The sequence below is a fragment of the Passer domesticus genome, chromosome 3 (genome assembly GCF_036417665.1).
Source record: "Passer domesticus isolate bPasDom1 chromosome 3, bPasDom1.hap1, whole genome shotgun sequence".
Taxonomy (NCBI): Eukaryota; Metazoa; Chordata; class Aves; order Passeriformes; family Passeridae; genus Passer; species Passer domesticus.
Window position 1 is genome coordinate 71,818,058 of NC_087476.1, and position 20,483 is coordinate 71,838,540.

The window sequence follows — 20,483 nt, forward strand, 5'->3', positions numbered from 1 at the left end:
CTCACTGGTGCCTCTGAGCAGGAAAGGAGCTCTCTGTGTCAGCTCAGCAAGTGAGCAGAGGGCTTCAGCCCCCTGGCTTCTGGGCCAGCACTTTCCCTTCCTCTTTCCCCAGTCAGATTAATGAGTAGAAAGGAATTTTTAAGGCATGTTCCTAGGTCACTTCTGGTTTATCCTCTGGGTTTCCTCTCCTCTGATGGTACCACAATGCAGCATCTGCCACGCTGCCAAATGTGGAGGAGAGGAGGCTCCAGCATGCACAAACAGAGCACGGTGTCTTTGGCAGCTGGTGGAACAACTATCTCAGGTTTCCTTTCATTTTAATGGTTCACATACCTCTCTCCACGTCTGTGTCTGATTTTCAGGGCACGACCTTGATTTTACATCAAACGTTCCCTATGTCTCTCCTCATCCCACTGCTGTCTGTCTAGATTACCAATGTTAGAGCTGATCTTTCTATTAAAATGCTCGGATTTTATTATTTTTCTAACCTAAAGCCCATCTAAAATGCAAAGCCTTGTTCATCCTTTCCTCAAAGACTGCTGTACTTTGATTTCCTCTCCCGTCCTCTGCTGACAGAAAGCTGTGAAGTGAGGTGCATCTGCAGGGGCCAAAGCTGGAGACAGCCATCATCCTCTGTATCCTTACCCATAGCATAGATAGCTGCTGTAATCCTACTCTAGTTCATAAATCAGCTCATAAACACCCACATCTGGAGTAGTTCCTATGTCACTGGCAGCTGTTGCAAAACTAATACTGCTGTTAAAGTAGTCCTACTGGCAGCTCAGGTACATCCTTGTTCCTCAGCACCTGGGTGCTGCTTATGAAGGGGACTGAGCAATTGCCTGGCCAGTGGTTTTTGTAATTGAACACTTGGTGCCTGGTAAAGATGAGGTTCGGATAAATAAACGTAGATAGTAAATGAGGATAATTTTGTTTCTGATGTAGTTTTCAAGCTGATGCCCACTTTAGAGGGTTAGGTCTTCTCATACTACATCTAGCACCCTAACATCCTTCAGTGTCACTAGGGATGTGTTCTTTTTCCCTTTTTCAGCTTGGAAAATGACTGGGAATTGCCTATAGTAATACTGGAAAACAACACTGCTTGAGAGCTCTGTCTCACCTCCTAAGCCAAGGTCACCTTCCCTCTCTTTAGTTCTCATTTGGGGCATTACCAACTAAGACTATCTCTGCTTCTGTGTGGCTGTTCCCAAGCTCTGTGACAGCAGGAGGAGTTGTGCAGTGCCCTGGGCTCCCCCCTGCCTCTCCACAGCAGAAGTGTACACATGTGAGTTGTGAAATGCCCCAAGACCCCCTCAGGTGAAGGCTCTGGGAGCTGTCTCTGTGGGAAACCTTCCCCTGGTTGGTTTACCCAGTGAGTAAATCCAGCATGGAAGCTGTGAGCAATGAACAGAAGTCATGTTTCAAGCCCTTGCACATGAACAACACTCAGAGTAAGTTTGGACTGTCCTTGCATTGTAATGACAGCTGATCCAAAGATCTAAGATTTAGAGAAAAATTGTACTTATAGCCAAGTATCAGAGCTATTCCGCCAGTAGTACTAGGCTCCAAGACAGGGCCCTGAACTCACAGCCTGCAGGGACTCTAAACCTGTTTTTGAGCTTTTCTGAAAGAGGTGAGATATACTACAAGGGATAAAATCTTCCCAGGTGATAGAGAGCATGGTTAAAGAGAAGTCAAGCTGAAAAACCTCGTGAAAGGCCATGTTTACAAAACAGCAGCCAGCAGAAACATTAAAATGTTAGGAGTAGAAATGTCCCTTCATTCCCATTTTCTGACTGTACACGAAGGCAGGCGGGTAGCTGCAGAAGTGTGGGTGACAGCCTATGACATGACTGCCATGTGAGCCCTGCTCAAAGAAGGAAGGCTCTGCCACCAAAACCCCACCATGAACTGCCTGTGCTCTAACCTGCAGGGTGACCTCAGTGAAGTTCAGCCTGGTGCAGGCAAGATGTTCTGGAAAGATTCCCCACCCTGCCCCTCAGGGCTCTCGCCTGCTGTCACAAGCCCTTACTAATTGGGTACATCTGACCTACCGGTACCTTTGAAAGTCCTCCAAGGATCTGTTTCAAGAAACACATTTGGTTTCACACTGAATTTCCAGAGTGAAAGTTTTACCAGCTGGAGCAGTCTGAACCAAAGCTGGTCTTTCCACAAAGAACAAATCACATATTGGATACAGATCCCTCCTGGTTTCACCTTTCCTCTCCGCCTACTCCACTCACTCGCAGGGAGAAGAGACTGGGAATTGTGAAGGTCTAAATCCCACTCTCTGGGGGCAGCATTTATTAAAAGTTAACAAGTATTGATTCTGTTTTCTTGCCCTGAAGTCCTAGCTTTGCATTGGACAGCTTTTCCAGAAATTGGGAGCCAAAATTAAATCACTATTAAATGAGATGTTCCAAATGTGAGTGGCCAGGTAAATGACAACCAAAGAAGAACAAAACAAGTGTTAATCCTGTCCATTTAATACTTTTCTAAAGCCCTCTGATGGCAGAAGACTTCTTTCAGGGAAGGTATGCTTCTCCACAGACTTTGAGCACTTCCTAGAGGAGGTGAAGCACCACTGAGTCCCAGTTACTGGGCAGGAGAGTTGGGCATGGGCTGGTGAATGACTTGTATGAGGAGACATAGTAACACAGCCGGCAACAAAATCTGTGTCCCCTGAACCTGAGGATAATCCCTCATCTCTCCAATCAGGCAGCATTGCTGTGTGGGGATGGATATTTTATATTTCAATTAACTTGGTCTTAGTAAAAGTGAAAAGAGCAGCATGTCTTGTGCCTTAGCCCTCATCTAGGTGAGATGAATGACCCAGACAAGAAAACTCATTTGTGTGGCTGAGCAACATCCTGAATAATTTATGTTTTGCAAATTAGTTATCTGAATGATGTATCTAAAAGACAATGTTGATTACACATACTCAAAAGTCAGGAAGCATTCAGCCAATTGTCATGCAGATACATAAATTCAACAATTCCCATAAAGATCTCCATTAAGAAATGAAAAATGAGTTGCTACAACAATATTAGTTCATTTCTATATGAAGCTGGTGAAACAGCTAGTGACAATGCAGAATAGTTTGATTAATATTTTTGTTCTGCACTTGAAAAGAAGTAGATGATATGCTGAGATGACATAAGGATGAAAAAGTGCTCTCCAGTGCACCACTGAGAAGAATGACAGACAACAGCTGTTTGGGACAAACAATTTTAAATTTCAAAGTGCTGATAACTTATACCCTGAAGTCCTTAAAGAACTGTCTGGGAGATGTTTAGCTTGTTGGCATCCATTTTTAATAACCCCAGGCATGCCAGCAAATTTCCAGTGGACTGGAAAAGGTCTAAATGTATGCCAAGGTTTTGAAAAAGACAAGGTGGAAATATCTGACATGAATCCCTGACCAAATCCCAGAGAAGATGACACAGGTACAACAACAAAAAAAGAGAGAGCATCAGTGCCAGTTAACAATGTTCCATGGAAAACAGATCTCATTTCATTTTCTGTTGGTTTTATAAAAAGTGACTGATCCTTGTAGCTCCCTGGAGGCAATCCCTGGGTGAGGCACCACTAGGCCCCACACAGCACTTTTTGGGGAGAATGAACCTATGGCAACAGCTCCAGACAACATTTAAAGCAGGCTGGATGGCTGACAGGCACCAATGGACGTGGCACACACGGGTGCACTTCTGGTGGGGCTCCCTGGGGACCTCTTCTAGACCTGACACTTTGCAGCATCTTCCTCCAGTGATCTGGAAAGAACAACTACTGACAGAATTTGCAAATGACTGTGGAACAGGCAGGGAACTGAGCGTCTGATGATCGCAGACAATGAAGACAATTAGGAAGTTAAAGTCATTCAGACAAAATGCTCTTCAATAAAATTTAAAAAACATGTGGAATAAGCAAGGAAGACAGCTGTGTCCATTGTGTATGAATATGTATGTAGCCTGAATCCTCATAGCCTGAATTTTGTCTTCTTCATGGAAAAACAGGACAGTGTGAACCTGTGAGGTGATGATACCAGAAAAGGACTAATGGGCCCTTGGTGAGAGTGCTGAAGGGGCAGATGTGGTTGTGTCAGGACAACCAAAAAGCTGATAAATCCCTGCAGCAAACTGCTGGAGGAAAATGGCACTCTCCACAATGGAAATTTACTCTCTGGAAGCTTCATCAGTGCTGTGGTGAAAAGGAAAGAGCCTTTCTTCTTCTGGCAGCATTTTTCAAGGGGTTGCAAGTTGTAAAGTCACTCAATGCCACTGCAGCCTGCAATGTGTGCACCACAGCCACTGCTCCTGGCACTGCCTCGCTTCGATGTGATCCCTCCAAAAACCCATGTGTGAGCTTTGCCTGGATTCTCTACCCTCAGCTGCAAAAGAAGCTGTTCTGGTCTCTTGATTTATAACATCCAGAACTGTTCTTGTGTCTTGAATGAGCAAGGGGAGCCAGAAGGGGCAGTTGCTCTTCTTACCAGAAATTTGGGTTCAGGCTCAAATATTCTTATTTTCTGCTGTAACCATCCTATGGCATAGCTGGAGGCTGCTCCTGGGCACAAGTTTTAACCAACTTGTAAGAAGGGGATGGAGAAAGAACATATGAAGATACATCACTGGCAATGGGGAAAATTGGTCACTACAATTAAACAAAACCCATCCAAATTTTGTCCAGTTGTACCTACTTGGATTCTCCTTGGTTTCTTTTCCCCATGAAGTCAGGCAAAACAAGAAATAAGAAATAGGTGCATCACATTAATACTACATGATGGTCCTCAAAGTGCAAGTCATGCAGGTGGGGCAGTAGAGAGCACAGCAGCCCCTTTCCTACAAAATGCACTAGAGAGATCCCACATGGCTCCTGGGATGCAGCAGGCAGTGCCATAGGGACAAACAGATTGTGCCTCACCTTGCACCCGCTGACACAGAGCCCTTTGTTTGTGCGCTTTGCACCACAAACTGCAGCCTGGTTTCCTGGTTGCTCCCTGAGGTGGGATAATTTTCTTGCATTTCCTTGCAAAGTCCACATTGCTGACCCGCTGGGGCTACTTTTGGGTACTGTGGTGTGCAGCTAAGATCCTTCCTCCCAGTAACCCCTGCACAAAGAGATGCTGCTGGCAGCCATGGGCTGCATCATCCATGGGCTGAAGTTAACATTTGTTTTCATTTAAAAGGAAACAAAAAAGCCACTGGCTTGGGAAGCTGGAGTGGTGAGGACACCATGTCCAACCTGCCAGATGGCAGCTCTGCACGGCAGTAAGGATGCTCACTTGCCAGGGCCCCAAGCCAGGTTTCACCAGGGTTTGCACTCCATGTGTTCACAGCCAAGCTGTTCATCATCCCAGTCTAATGGCACGCACAGAAATCATGCAGTTCTGGCAAAGCTCAGAGCACCGGCATCTGGAGGAGCTTGGATGGAGGCATCCCTGCCTGGTCCAAGTCCTGCTTGCAGATGATGAACTATCCTGGAGGAAACCAGACAGAATTCACAGCATCAGGCAGTAGGTGATTAATAGGCCATTACCAAAAAGTTGTGATGTCACAGACTCAGGCTGGAAGGGCAGGAAGGAAGTTACCCGGTGCAGGTCAAATAGACTGATTTTGGGAAATAAACATTCACACGTGGTTACTTTTGAACATCTCCCTCCGAAGTGCTGGCAACACAGGTGAACCACCACACAGGGGACCTAGAGGGATAGAAGAGCCACAGCCAAAAGGCTTCTGGTCCATAAGGGAGAAAAGGCTGAGATAAATGGACTGCTCAGTTATGCCTGAGCTAAATGCCCTGTAAATCACTAGCTCATTCCTCCTCACAGACAAGCAGTCCTTTCAGTGACAGCACAGGCTAATGCCAGCTTCCTTGTCCCTTACACTGATCTAATTTTGCTACATCAGAGAGAAGCTAATGAACCCACCTGCAGCTAGACTGTGCCAGTGTGAATAACCTAGTGAAATATTTTGCTATTTAGTTTAGATAATAGAAAGCCCTTTTTTTAATTTCAGAAGAGAACTCCTTTTCATTCCATTTATGAACATGTTGTCTTAGTGTTCCTGGGCGCAATGGGAGGATTCTGTCTGGTGCATTACTGAAATGCTGTCATGTTTATTAATATTTCCAAATTGGCCCAAGTCCCACACACATCATTACACAGGCAAACAATAAACAATCCTGCATTTAGTAAATTTGACATCTACCGCGAAGGACTGGTTATTGTATCATAGGATTAGCTACACATGCTGCCTCTCCCTGCATTCACAGCTCAGCAATACCAAACCCCTACAAAAGCCTTGGAGACTCCCTGGGTGCCGTTCTATTACCCTGCCTGGCAGATAAATGTGTGCAGGGGAGATCAGTGTAAAGCATTGTGTGAACATGAAAGGAGAGGGGGAAAATGAACCACTTGTCATGTCCCAAAATAGGAAGGATCCAAGTAATCAGTATATCCCATCTGCCCCTGACATCCCAAGGTGCTCATTGAGATTCAGAGGGAAGCGCAGCAGGGTGATGCTGGCCAAAGGCACCCTGGCGTGGAGATGCGCAGCTCTGAGCCAGCACCTGCTTCCCTTGGGGTGGGACCCAGGCAGCACCCGTCACTGCCACCACAAAGACAGAAAAAGCCCTTCCTGACACCAGAGGAAGTCATCTGCAGGAGAAGAAGGGAACATTCAAGCTGTACAGCAGGAACAGACCTATGAAAAAACCTGCCCAATGTAAAGCCTGGGATTTTAGGATGCTGCTCCCACTTCTTTTCATCCCTAAGCTACAGATAGGGATGAAGAGAAGGAGAGAAATTGCTGCCCACACTTTTCAGGATGAGATCCTTGGGAGCAGAACAAGTAAAGGGCAAAACCAAATGCCTCTTCTGCTAAGGGGCCTTTTCTCTTCTTGCATGTTGCAATATAATGGAGTATTCCTGAGCCCTGGTTGCATGAGTTGAAACCCAGGACAAGTGCATCAGTGCCATGCCACAGCCACTGATGCTCAGGAGAGAAGCCATCATGGTACCCCATGAATAACTTCTTCGTGCTGTCTCCACACTGCCCAGTGAGCCCACAGTGTGATGAGCCATTCTGTGGTGAAGTTTGTTCCTTACCACTCTGCTGGCACAAGGCATGGATGGACAATTGGGTCCAGGACTGGCATAATTCATCATATCTAGTGTTTCTGTTCCTTGACTGTTAAATCACACCTCTCTTATGCACATCATGAAAATTCTACCAGTGGGAAAATACATATTTGGAAACAAGCAGATGAACTGGATCCTTGGGAACACCTCTTTGGAGTGACTTTCTGCTAATTATCATTTAGCGTCTTTGGTAAAGACCAGCAATTTCATTCAGCTTTTTGCTGTCTGCATCATCCTTGACATTTCCCAGTGAGATGTGCAGAAACAAGTTTGAGAGTCCTGAAAAGCAATGTGTTCCTCAAGCAACTAAAGCAGGAGTTTGTTACAAATTTCCACCTATCTAACAAGTATTTCACCCTGACCTGGCTGCTTTTGGGGGGAAGCCGATAACTTGCAGGCTATGGAGAAGAGGGAGTTAAGGCACATCTGGAGTCAGGGGAAATGGGTGGACTTGGCACAACTCCGGTATCAAACCTGGCTTCCAAACACTGAAGATCTGGAGCCATGAAGCTCGACCATCCTGATGTCTCAGACTAAGCAAATAATCCCTGTGAATTCTTCAGGAGATGCCCTTAGACCAGCTTTGAGAGACACATTTGAGAGGGTGACACGACATTGGTTAACTATTTCAAACCTGTCTGCTGTTTCCCTGGATGATCTCTAGCAAGTCAATTGCTACTCTCCTTGCTCCTCTCAAGTACTGTGTGGCTGTGAGAGCATTTGCTGCTCCCCGCTAGAGGCTGTGATTCTTCATTCGATAGAGGCTGTAAGCTGCAGTTTCCCTTTCTTCTGGCAAATACCACTTACCTGCACGGGAAAGGGTGGAAAGGACCAGCCCTGATTAGCAAAACGCTTTGCAGCTAATGTTTCAGAGGTGCTTCGAGATAGCCCAGGGTATGCAAATGACCATTAGCCAATAATGGATTTTGTGCTCATGAACAAAACTCCCCTCTCAAGGCAAAAATTTGCATGAGAATCAGATTGTTGTTCTCACCTTGTTTGATCATTTAATGACTAGTTTTTAAGCGAAGGATTCTCATCAGTGTTCTTTGTTAAGCAGGGCTTTTTACAATTTTTTCCTTCCCCGACTTTGTCTAAACAAGAGTATTGATTACAAAGAAGGACAATTAACAAGATCGGAGTTAGCATGAGTAGCAAGGCTGGGTACGATTTAGATGTTCTTTTCTGCCCCCTTCCCTAGCAAACTCTTGAAGCGGATTCCTGGAGACCCGGCAGTTGTTTAAGAAACCGAAGGTCAGGGGTGACATAATCAGTCCCTAACTCTGTCCCTAGTGGTTGGTATTCACACCACTGGCTAGGGAGAGAGCCAAGCATCTAAGGTATTTCAAGGAACCTCAATATTAATATGTCTGGGCCTGACAGTGCATTAATGGTGCATTAACTCACCTAAACTCACCTAAGTTGCCAACTTTACTTTGGTTACTCATCACTCAGCTCTTTCTCCACACCCTCATTGAGCAGCGCTTGAGGACAGCCACAGCTGTGAGCCAAAAGGTGTCATTCTCATACAGAAACTTGATTTGCAGAATATCCAGACTCTCAAAAGTTGCAAACACTGGACATCCAAGCATAAAGCTCTGTCATGTGATGACAAGTCTACAAGAAAGCTACTTGAGGAAGAGAGGAACATTTTTATAAGGGCATGTAGTGTTAGAATAAGGTGCAATGGTTTTAAGCTAAAAAAGGAAAAATTTTGATTAGATTCTAGGAATAAATTCTTTATTCAGAAGATGGTGAGGTACTGGAACAAGTTGCCCAAAGAAGTGATGCTTGACCTACCCCTAGAAGCATTCAAGAACAAGTTGGATGGGGCCCTGAGCAACCTGGTCTAGTGGAAAGTGTCCCTGCCCACAGGAGCAGGGGGTGATTCTAGATGGTCTGTGAGGTCCCTCCCAAACCAAACCACACCATTCTATGATTCTATGATTTCTTGACCAAGAGTTTTGAACAGCTTTGAATAAAGACTCAAGATAATATCTTAGCCCCACTGCCCCAGCCTTGGACTACGGAGAAATTTCACCCTCAAACTCTTTGCAGAGCCTCCTGGACGTCACCTATCCTTGATGCAAGCCCCTGAACCCTTTGCTGAATATATGCTTTGACAAATCCACCAGTGCAGCTGAGAATGTGCTAGCACCAGATGCATTGTCCAGAAGCTCAGCTCTTAGCTAAATGGAAGGCTAGACACTTCCACAGTTTATCTAGTTTTAACACAGAGAATGAGCAGCACAGCCCCTGAACTTAAACAGGATGGGGTTTGTTCAAGGTAGCCATTGTGTGTATGAAAATAAATTAGCAGCATGACAACTTAATCCATTTGTGGTATTTTGTCTTGCCAGTGCTGGACACAAAATTTCCGCTGAGGATCCACAGACACCTTGTTGCAGCAGAGATACTTCAGGGCAGTGAGAAAGCCTTGGCTCCAGTGCCACTGTGTGCTCACACCAGCAGTGCTCCATCACAGCTGCCCCCCATGGTGTTAGCATCCTCCCTCAGCCCCACACCTCCGTGCCAGTCCTGCAGCAAGTGCACCATCAAATCCACAGCGTGGCCAGGAAGATCAGCCTGTGCTTGGCATCTGGCCCCAGTTACCAGGCAAGACTGGGTTTCAGGGCTTTGTTAACATCTTTGTGTTATAATGTTAGTGTGTTGTCTGCCTTCGGATTCATAGTTGCTCATTCCTTGCCCCTTTGCGCTTCAAGCTCCTCTTCTTTCTCACTTCTACTGCAGTAAACCCAAATCCTTGGGTTCTTGTGGCTATTAAAATTCATCCCCACACATGAATGATCTTTGCACTTCATTTTTGGAGGGTGAAAGGCAAAATTGCACCCATGTTTTTACATATGTGCCATGCAAAGCCTTTGTAAAGGCATTTTGGAGAACATGAGGAACATGAGCAGCTTTCTGCTGGTTACAGTGTCACATAATATACAGAGCATAAGCCCTGTGCACCCACCTTCAACCACAGCAGCTTTCTCCAGGGCCAGGTTTCCCCCAAGCAAACACACAAAGCACTGTTTCTGACATCAGACCCTAAAGAACTTCAAAATTTGTTTCAGCTTTACAGATGAGGGCCACAGTCCCATACAAGATTGGCAGCTGTGCCAAGAACTGATCTGACATCTTCAAAAGGCTGGTCATGCTTTTCCTCTACAGCTGCCCTCTTCACTTGCCTTCCACCTACCCCAGCCCTGCCTTCGAACTTTGAAGAGCAACAATCTCATCCAGATTTTTTTAAGAAGCTGTTGTCACTAAATACCAGAAGACTTTGTTTCCTTTGTTTTACTAGGTTCTGTTGTTATTACAACAGAAAACAAGGCCAGTCTCTTTTTTTTTTAGTTTTGTTTGTTTTTAAAAAAGCATGCCAGATTTTGTATACCAAGTTCCAGTGATGAGCAAACACAGGAGTTGTAAAGACAGCTTATTTCCAAAACAACTTTTGCCATGGGTGCAGTCCTACAGCTGCACTGAAAGCAGTCTGAATGCCACTGCCTTCCCTGCTTGTCCAGCAATGTGCCAATTCTCTTCCTGGCTAAGCAGCCCATTTCACCTCACTGCTGGGTTTTACACCAACTTAAAATCACTGTAACAGAATCACTCTTGACTGGCCACCTTTTTTTTCTTCTTAAGAAACTAAGTTGAATTGAAAACTGCCCATGAGAAGTTCAGTTCCAAGTGTAAGGAAGGTGAGGTAATAAACATTTCTGTAAAAGCTCGAATCCATCATACTCTACAAGTTTTGGAGTGTATGGTAGCTGTGCCCTTTGCTCCGGCAGAGTTAAGGCAGAGCACTCATTCATCACTCGCTGAGAGCAATTTCATGCTGGGAAATAGCCAGGGGAGTGGTGAATCAGCCAGAACACAAGAGTGTCACTCAGGCAACAAAGAGATGGGAAAAAAGGGCAGGTTGAAAAATGAAGGAGGTTTTGTACATCACAAGTTTATGGTCATCAAAGTTTTCCAGGAAAGACCAGGAATAAAATTGTTTCATGCACATTTTCAAATTGGCAATGCTATGTATGAACTTGAGCTTGGAGGTCCTTTCAGAGTCAGGGGTAAGAAGAGGATACCAGTAAAATGCAATTCACTTGCCTAGTGTTAGAGATATGTTCCAGCTTGGGGTAACCCATACACAGAAATACCTGTTTCTCTCCCTGACTCTAGCTCATCTGTTGAATACCTACATCATATGTATCTAAAGGCCAGTGAATAAACTGCACCAGGTATTTCTGAAGAAGAATATTAGTTATCAAGTCATGTAAGCTCTGTGCAGGTGTGACTTGGTGGCATCCTGATGCCCTTGATAAAGGCAGTGGTACCATCCCCTTCCTTTGAAATATGGGATAACAATGTAGATTTATTTGAACATATAGCAACTACATTTTAAAAAAATTCATTTTGGTAATTGCACCACCTGTCTCTCATGACCCAATATGCCACTGCTTTCTGCGGAGTCAAGCCTGCACACAAGAAGAGATGCTGGTGTGTTTGTCTCAACTATGTGCAAACATTCACTGGTTCAACCTTCTTGTGTAATGAGGAGGCAGAAATACACACCGCTGGCTTGTGCCAGCAGTCACGAGGAAATAACACAGCTTACCACTCAATAAGGAGACAACAGACACCTTGCCTGTGTGTTTGCCCCTGTGTCCTTCCCAGCAGCATCCCTGCACCATGGCCCCTACCCATCTCCCACCAAAGGCAGAGTTTGTCCTTGTCCAGAGTGGGGCTGAGCTCAGGCCCTGAGCAACCTGTGTTACTGCAAATGCTCAGTGGTTTTATTTATGCCTGTGGCATAAATAGCTCCTTCTTTCCACAGGACACGTAACGCCTCTGGAATTCAGTGCGAGGAGACGCAGGCACAGCCAGGCACTCGTGTGCAGGTACACATGTGCATGGCCACCCCTGCACAGCTCTGCTGAGGGTGCCACCTCTCCACCAGCGGGGTCTGTCAATGCCCACGCCTGCCAGCTGCCAGCCCTGCCCACTGCAAAGCACCTGAGGAGCTGTGCTGCTACAGCATCGCTGCAGGCAAAAAAAAAAAAAAAAAAAAAAAAAAAAAAAAAAGAGGGGATTTGCTTAGGAAAAAATAGAATGGTATAGTCTGCCAGTTTGTAAATCTGCATGCTGTCAACATTAGTAGGGAGAAAGTTTGTCATTTTATGGGGGGAAAACAGACTTCTGCAAGAAGGATGTCAGGAGAGGATTTTGTGTTACACTTCATTTTTGTGTCTGTGCCTTCACTATTTTCTTTCTCACATCTGTCCTCTATGGACACTGAATCCATGGGAAATATAGCATCCAAAAGAAAGCAGCAACAGGAAAAATAGACACCAAAATCATGAGTGGTCCCAGAGGAAAACTGAGGATAGGGATACACCATTGCCCTGGAAAGAAATAAATACCCTTTAAAGAGAGGAATGATGTGAAGGCTGTGTTGTCTGAGTGTAAACAAGCTGACTTGGAGGGTAGCTGCCCTGGTGTGGAGAAAGCATAAATCCTGCCCCTCAACTTGTACACAGCTGAGGGCTCTCAAAGCTCCTACACCAGGAACATACACTGGATACAGAGATAAGGGCAGCAGCCCTTCCCCTGTGTCACCTTCAGATGTCACAGGCCATGAGATTTTCAGTCATGGTGCTCAGGAGCTGAGAACCAAGAAGGGTTGATATCAAAGTACATGTAGGCAAAGTAAACCTCCTTGGAAGCTGACATGCCAAGTGCTTGTCCTCAGAGTGGTCAGAACTGGCACAGGATTTCTTTGTGCTCTCCCTGTTCAGTGTACCTGATGCTGCTGGGATGCTGCTCTGGATGCACTGGGGAGGAGCAGCGAGGTGCTGCAGGCCCTGCCAGGAGTGCTGGTGCTGAGCTGTGCAGACCTGGCCCCTGGTCCTGCTGCCCAGGCAGCCAGTGGGAGCCCTGCCTCCGAGCCACCGTGGGTCTGCTGGGAAAGCTGAGCCTCTTGGCAAGCCACCTTGCACGCCTAGCTGAAAATAGCGCTGTTTTTGCCAAAACATACACTCAGGGCTTGGATTCAACAATGCTGCATCAGCAGCTCGTAATCAAGTTGACACGGGCTGATTGTTTATTGTAAGAGAAGGGGGAAATCGTGATTTGACCGGATTCAGTAAAAACCAAATAAGCCAGAGGAGAGGAGCTGGGTTTATTTGCACATGACAGGAAATCTTTTCAGTGGACTTGTGACAACTCAGACCTTGACCTGCTGTCTCTTCTGCATGCAGCCAGGATGGTGGGGTGGTCTGTGAACTTGGGAAGGGCTGGCGTGAAGTCTGAGCAGGATGCGAGGGAGGAGCAGAGCACTTATTTGTGCAGCTCAAGGCGTGTGTATGAGCTGTCAGCAGAGAAATGGAGAGAAAGAAAATATGGAGGGAGGAGAAGAGGAATGCTATAAAATGTAATATGTAAACTGCCAATCATGGCCGAGGCAGTTTGTGCTTGCGATATACAGCTTTCATCTTTGCTCTTTATCTTATATTCATTTCTTTCCTCTTTGGCTCAAACAAAGTCAGTTCCCCCAGGGTAGAATATATTGGCTCTCCAGCCTTCTCTGTTTACTGTCCTGGGTTCCTGGCTGAAGCCAAAGCAATGTTTTCTTATTTGCTTGTTTTCTTTTAGTTTGATTCTTGATATCTGAACTTCTGCCTCCCAGACCTTGCTGCCCTTTCATTCTCTTGCCCATGGCAGGATCCTCTGCAGGGGTCCCTCCTCTCCTGAAGGGCAGATGCCAGCATTGGTGATGTGGGGACTTGTTTTCCAGGGCAGCTGAGCTATCAACCCTTCTTGGTCCTCAGCTCCTGAGCATCATGACTGAAAATCTCATGGCCTGTGACATCTGAAGGTGACACAGGGAAAGGGCTGCTGCCCTCAAGCTTTCCACCTACAAGAATGCCCTGTAGTAGATGAGACCTCCTGGAGAAGAGCAGCACCTACTCTGATAAGCAGTGGAAAGAGGCATCTGGTCATCATCATGGAAGAAGGGTGGAAGAGGGGAATTAAATGCAGATTGCAGCCCAAACCAGGAACCAGCACAGGCAAGCTGGGCTTCAGGGCAGGACTGGGAGGCATTCACACCCTTCCCCAGAGCAAGGGTGCCTCAGTCTGTGGCAATGGTTTCCTCAGCAGTCCCCACCATGGTCCTTGGTTTTTCTGTGCTTTCTACAGCTGTCTGCTGCTAATGTAAATTCCAGGTTGCTCCTGGGGCAGGGAGACAGCAGAGTCCAGACCCTGGGGGTACTTGATCTCACTATTGTGCCATTTCCAGCATGCAGCTCTGTGACACCAACCTGGCTGAGGGTTTTTCATCTACCACAGTGGAATGTGTTCTTTACCTTATCAGCTGAGCCTCAGGGGCTCCTCCTCTACCATGATTAGCTTAATAACACGTGCTGGCAGGCTGCGTCTCAAAGTGCCTCCTGCATGATGTCACCCTTCACAGGTTTAGCTTTGAGCCAGGATGGACCCTGCCCACTGCTAGCACGATGGAGACTGACCTTCCAGAATGACAGCATCATGTGCAAGCAACCCCCCAGCTCCCACTTGAGAATGGGCCACAGGGGCTGTCATTACTTCTCACTCCACAAGTGCATTGAGAAGTGACTTGTGGTGACTCGCAGACCCCAGCATTTCTGCAGTGGTGGCTCTCAGCTGCTCTCATCTCACAACAAATGGGATTTTTTTGTACCTGGTTTCAGCCAGGAAAGCTTGGTCAGATTCCCAAGGAAGGAATATTGCTCCTAAGCCATCTTTTAGCCTCTGGCTGTCCCTATGAGGGCAGAGGAAGGAGCAGGAACCTGCACAGACTTGCCTTCAGGCAAGACTGCCTTGAAGGGCACTTCAAGCACCCCTGCACCCTGCCACCATGTGGATATAAATCAAGCCAGTGGGTGTTTCTAGAGCCAAGATCAGTGTGAATCAAAGACTATTCCTCCCCCTGCCATGGCAATATAAATTGTCACATAGCAGAGGGCTAAGACAACTTTAAAGCTAAGCTGGTACCTGCCTGACAGACACCATTGAGCTGCAGCCACGAGGTCACAGTCAGCCGTGCCACAAGCTCTCATTGGCAGTTGGGTGACAATGGTCCACCCCAAGAGTTGTGGCTCAACACCTGCAGCCTGAGGCACCACTGGATTTTGCTCAGATATGGATATCCAGGAGCCTGAGCAGCCACCCTGAGGAGGTGATAAATTGCTCACAAAATGGCAACATCCCATGTAGGTTTCAAACTTGCTACTCTTAAGTTCATCCTTGTTTTTCTCAGCTTAGTTTAAAAATTGGAAAGGCTCAACACTGTTTGCAAACTCTGAGAGTAGCACAGTGTTGCTGCTGAGCTCCAGAAACTGTTTTTTGGTTTTCTATTAATAGAACCTCTCCTCATTAAAGTCATGGAAAATGCCATTGAAAACAAAACAACTTCATTTTTATCACATAATCTTGGGAGGGAAAACAACTTCTTAGGTGCTGATGACATTCGACGCCACTCGTTCTATACAGCCACCAAAACACTGCAAAACAACCTTTCCCAAGGATATCACCTGACACAAGCCTTCAAGGCCTTGGCATCTGGATCTCAGTTCTGAAGCTGGACTCCCATCTGTGGTTTTTTGGGAAACTTCTGCCACTGTCTTCCAGATGCCAGCTAAAGCCTGCATGCTGCAAAGGAGATAAACCTTTCTGGAACTTTTGTTGAAGTCTGTCAGCTCAGTTACTTCTGGATCTACTATTCTTTGCCAGTGAGAAATATTCCTGTCCCTGGCAGGACCAACCCAAACCCAGTGATGCAGGCAGGCAGCACAAAGAAATCAAATAAAAGAGTACTTTGCACTTATAAAAGAGGATCAGATGTTTTAAGGTGTGATACCTACCCAAAAAGCCAGATTTTGGAAGAGTTAGTGATCCAAAGGCCAAGTTAAACAGGATGCAATCAAAGCTAAGTGGCTGCTCAGGGACAGGCTAGGTTTATGAATGACACTGGAGGTGGAGCCTCCCTGAGTCACCAGCTTGTCTTGTTTAAATTGGCCACATCTATGGATAACCCCTTGTACCTTGGCTCTCTTCAGCAGTTTCACACCTTTAAACAACTGCCTTTCTTTCATTAACTCGTTCTGTTAACTTTGCTCCAGATTAAATGGTTTTAGTCTGCTACATTTTCTTTTCTTTCAATTCCAGGCAAACCTATATAGTGACAAGACTTTACTCACCAACTTTCTACCTTGTGATGATTAAAGCCAGTAAAGCAACCTGGCACAATGCAAGTAGGAAAAATGTTTGCACTGAAAGCAGACACCTCATCCACCACTGTACCTTTGGTTTACAGCTCACATACCAGAACTTGCAGACATCTGGAAACCTGCCTTTTCCCAACTTGATTGCCAATAGGCCTCAACACACCACAGGCATGTCCATACCCTCCATTTTCATCTGCACCACTTGTGAGTAAGTGCAGTCTCACACATCCCTTGGAATGGCAAAGCACACCACTCGTTTTCCCCTTCACAGCTCCCTTTCAACATGCAGCACATGCAGAAGGGATCACCACCACAGCCCTAGATATGAACTCATAAATGTTCCTCAGCAGTGAAGCCCAGGCTTTCAAGCAAGACTTAGGGACTTTCTTCTGATCTCAGGGTATATTTTTAAGCAATTTCTCAAGGATGGCTTTCCCCATATATTGCTGTTACCTCACCACATTACATCTCCATGGGCTGTGACAACAGCCTGAGTGCATACTTCAGTTCTCCAACTCCAGGAACAAGTATAAAAGGAGCATGTCAGGTTTTTAACACATTGTTAGCTCCTGGATCCACTTCCTCACCACACCATTAAGGACCTGCATGTCTTCAGTGTGACTCCCAGTTCCTGTTGTCCATGGTCCTTTTCCATTGTGATGACCCTGACAGCAAGGTGCAGCTGCCAGGACAAAACGGGGGCATTGGTTATCCATATCCACATCCCCTCTTCATCTTTGCAGACTCAGGGAGGGGGAGGAAATAAAATGCTCCCCCTCACCACTCACTTGGTGTTGTCAAAAGGCTGTGCTATCATGGCTATGTTGCTGAGTTCTATTAGGAAGCTGGCAGTGCTGGCTCCTGAGGCAGAATGGCCAGGTAGCTGCCATGCATGGTAGGGCACAAAAGGCATTCATGCATTTCAGACGGGTAGCCTTCAGATTTCACTGTGCAACTGCTTCACATGTTTTGGAACTTCTAGAGAACTTATTCCTTTCATTAGAATGTGGTCACAAAATTTTGTTAGCAAGCTTCCCCTTTAACCTCACAGCAGATAGTATGCTGCATTTGGGGGTGTTTGGGGGTGTCTGTGTATACTTACACCATACTGCACCCAGAAGTTCTAATCAAAGCTGAGGAATTTTGTACCTCAAAAGTCTCTTTGCTAGAGACTTTGGTGCTGCTCTAGATTTGAAAACTGTTCTAATCAAGAAAAAAAATAAGTCAGAAGTATAGGATGAATAATCATTTCTGGGCGAGCAGATCTGCAGCGGCACACAGAAAGAAAGCACACTCCTTACATCTCCTGTTCCTGCCTACACAGCCCCAAGGAGCAGCCAGGTTGGCTAGGCCACCTCTCACCACAGGTACCCAGCTGAAACTCATCAGTTACACAGCTGCCACACATCTTGCCCACCTCCCAGCCCAGATGTTCAGGGCACTGGACACTTGGAGCACCCTCCTTATAGGGCGTTTCTGCTACACGGTCAGGATGCAGCCCTCAAAAGCCTTCGGAAGGAAGATGTTTCAGGAAAATGAATAGAAATGGCAAAGAATATTTATTTGCTTGGTAGCATTTGAGAATTTCTGAGAGGAAAAAGATCTTGCTAGGTGATGCACTTGAATAACAAACCAGCAATTTCCATTTTGCTCTTTCCCAGGAACGACAATTAGAGTAGGTCTTCCACAGTAATTTCCCTGCGTAGTTTGAAATACAGATATGCTAGCTTCCCTTTGCACTTCACTTGGAAAATACTGTTTGTGTCTCTATTTCAATGATGATTTTGTCCATTTATGCCTCTATTTAGTATTCAATATAGAAAGAGAAAAAAAACAATCATTCTTTCTACCTATCTGACTGAGTGCACTAAGATAAAATGTTGCACAAGTAAAGATATTAAAAATTATTGAACTTACTACAGGAAAATAATTGCAGAATTCAACTGAGATTAATAGAACAAAATAAGCTTATCTGGGAATTCTTTTGCATTTTGTAGGAAAAGTAACTTATTATTTATGACGTATGTGCTGCGACCTCCATGAATTTTTTTTCTGTGTATGGAATCCCATTTTCTTCAGCTAAGCAGTCTGTTGCTTGACATACTTGGCCAAAAATACCTTTTCAGACATGGTTTGGAGAAAGAAGGGATGGAATGGCCTTTTTGTACAGCTTGATGGATGTTTCTGGCATTTCAATCTGAACAGTAAATACAATAAATCATGTCGGCAACACAGCCAGGATCCAAACCCCCAAATGCACTGAAGCCCTAGGCCCAAGTATTAACCACCCATTGAGAGTATTTTTGTGACCTTGTTGTGCTTTAAAGGACAATGAGTGAGAAAAAGTGGGCATGGCCTAAACATCAGAAGACTCAAAACACTCCAAAATTTTTTTACTGACAATGAAATAAGAGAAATAAGGCTGTTGCACACAGTATTTCATGCAATTGATGTCAAAGCTCACAATTTTCTGTCCGTCTGTCTTTCTGCCTGAATCACCAAACCCACGGGCACACTAGAGCCCAGATAGTCCCAGGTCATAGAATTTTTAATTTCCTATGGTTTTTGTGGAATCAAGAGACTGTATGGAAAGGACTCAAAGTGCTGCCTGGCTAGGGGGTAAAGGCTGCAGCCTGAGGTGGACACTGATTTTCCCATTTTCTATTTGCAGCTAAAAGATTCAAAGGGTCACTCTTTACCGGTGAGAAGAGGAATTTAGATGGAAACAGTAGAACCTGTTAGACCACTGTATTTTTAAAGTGTCTGCCATATGGAAGGTGCAGAGAGTCAATGCGTGTTCTTGCAGCATGAGCACTGGAGACAGCAGTATTAAGCTAGTCTCGCTATTATACACTGCTCCTGCCAGATGCATTAACCCAGTATTTATGTGTAAGCACTGATTTGCACAGCAGAGTCACTACAGTGCCTTTGCTGAAGCTGCTGCTCTGCTGCACCAAGCTGTGCACTCTCCAGGATGTACCAAAAGGTTTCTCAGATACCTTCCAGTCCTACCCCAGACACATGTACAGTCACACTTCTGAGAATATGAGCCATATCTGCAGGATTTTCAATCCACACTTCATGTTTCCTTTTACAAAGTGCTAGAAGCAATATTTAAAAAGCATTGAATACCCTAATGAAATGGAGGTCTGAGTTTTCAAGAAGACACTAGAGCTATCATAACCCTAACTATAATTGCATTAATAGCAACTGGATGCTTAAGCCTGCTGTAGTTCACTAATTGCAAACCTTGTTTCCCTTTTAAAGAAGGTTGGGGGATTTTAAGGCTTCCTGAAGGGCTGTCAGTTCAACTCAACATCTGCATTTCTTTCCTTAATTCCAAAAAAGCAAGTTGACTTTACTAATATCTCAGCTGAGGAAACAGGGCGTTCACTCAGTGATGGGGGAACATGAGCTGTCTCAAATCTCTCTGAATCTCAGCAAGAGGCAGAAGGGGCAGAATGAGATGCAATTTTATCTTCTCCTCTGTCTTCTTCCTTTTTTTTTCTCATTTGCTTGGTCCTTCCTGAAGCTGACTGGCTCTCACAGAGTTGCTGGGACCCCCTCTGTATTCACATAGAAATATTCATACATATATTTGTATACACATGTGTGTGTGTATGTGTGTGTGTGCATATGTACATACCTCTTCTTGCCATGGTCCTGCTGCAGTAGAACCAGAGTGTCAAACTCCCTTTATTCTGAAGTGAGAGAAGTTCACTGAAAACAATGGACATCGCAACAGAAAATTTTTAGTCTGCATGCTAAAAAATTATTGTGCCCAAATTTGTATCCTCCTACCATCGACACCTATGACATGTCAATATTCTCTTATTCACCCCAACCCTGCAACAAATCCTATAGAAAGATGCTTCAGAGCATGAAGTTCATCTCTTTCCAAGCCTGGGCTATACCAAGTACCTCCCTTCAAGAGCCTCTCTCCAGAACTCTGGATTTTTAGGGTGCCCAGGCATACATTTCTGAGGTTTTCAGAATAATTTCCCTCTAATGCAGCAATGCAGATAAAAGGGAATACTGGTGTGATACAGATCTTCCTTATTGAAACAGATTCAGTC

The 20,483-nt window shown here is 45.3% G+C and overlaps 1 long non-coding RNA gene across 3 annotated transcripts in view; it reads right to left on the reverse strand.

The window, feature by feature from the left end:
- The window catches only part of LOC135298149 (uncharacterized), an 88,465-nt gene that overhangs the window by 15,631 nt on the left and 52,351 nt on the right, over positions 1-20,483 (reverse strand). For all 3 annotated transcript variants that reach the window (XR_010360143.1, XR_010360142.1, XR_010360141.1), the window contains exon 3: positions 20,054-20,127. This is a non-coding gene — a long non-coding RNA (uncharacterized LOC135298149). The remainder of the gene's footprint in view (positions 1-20,053; positions 20,128-20,483) is intronic.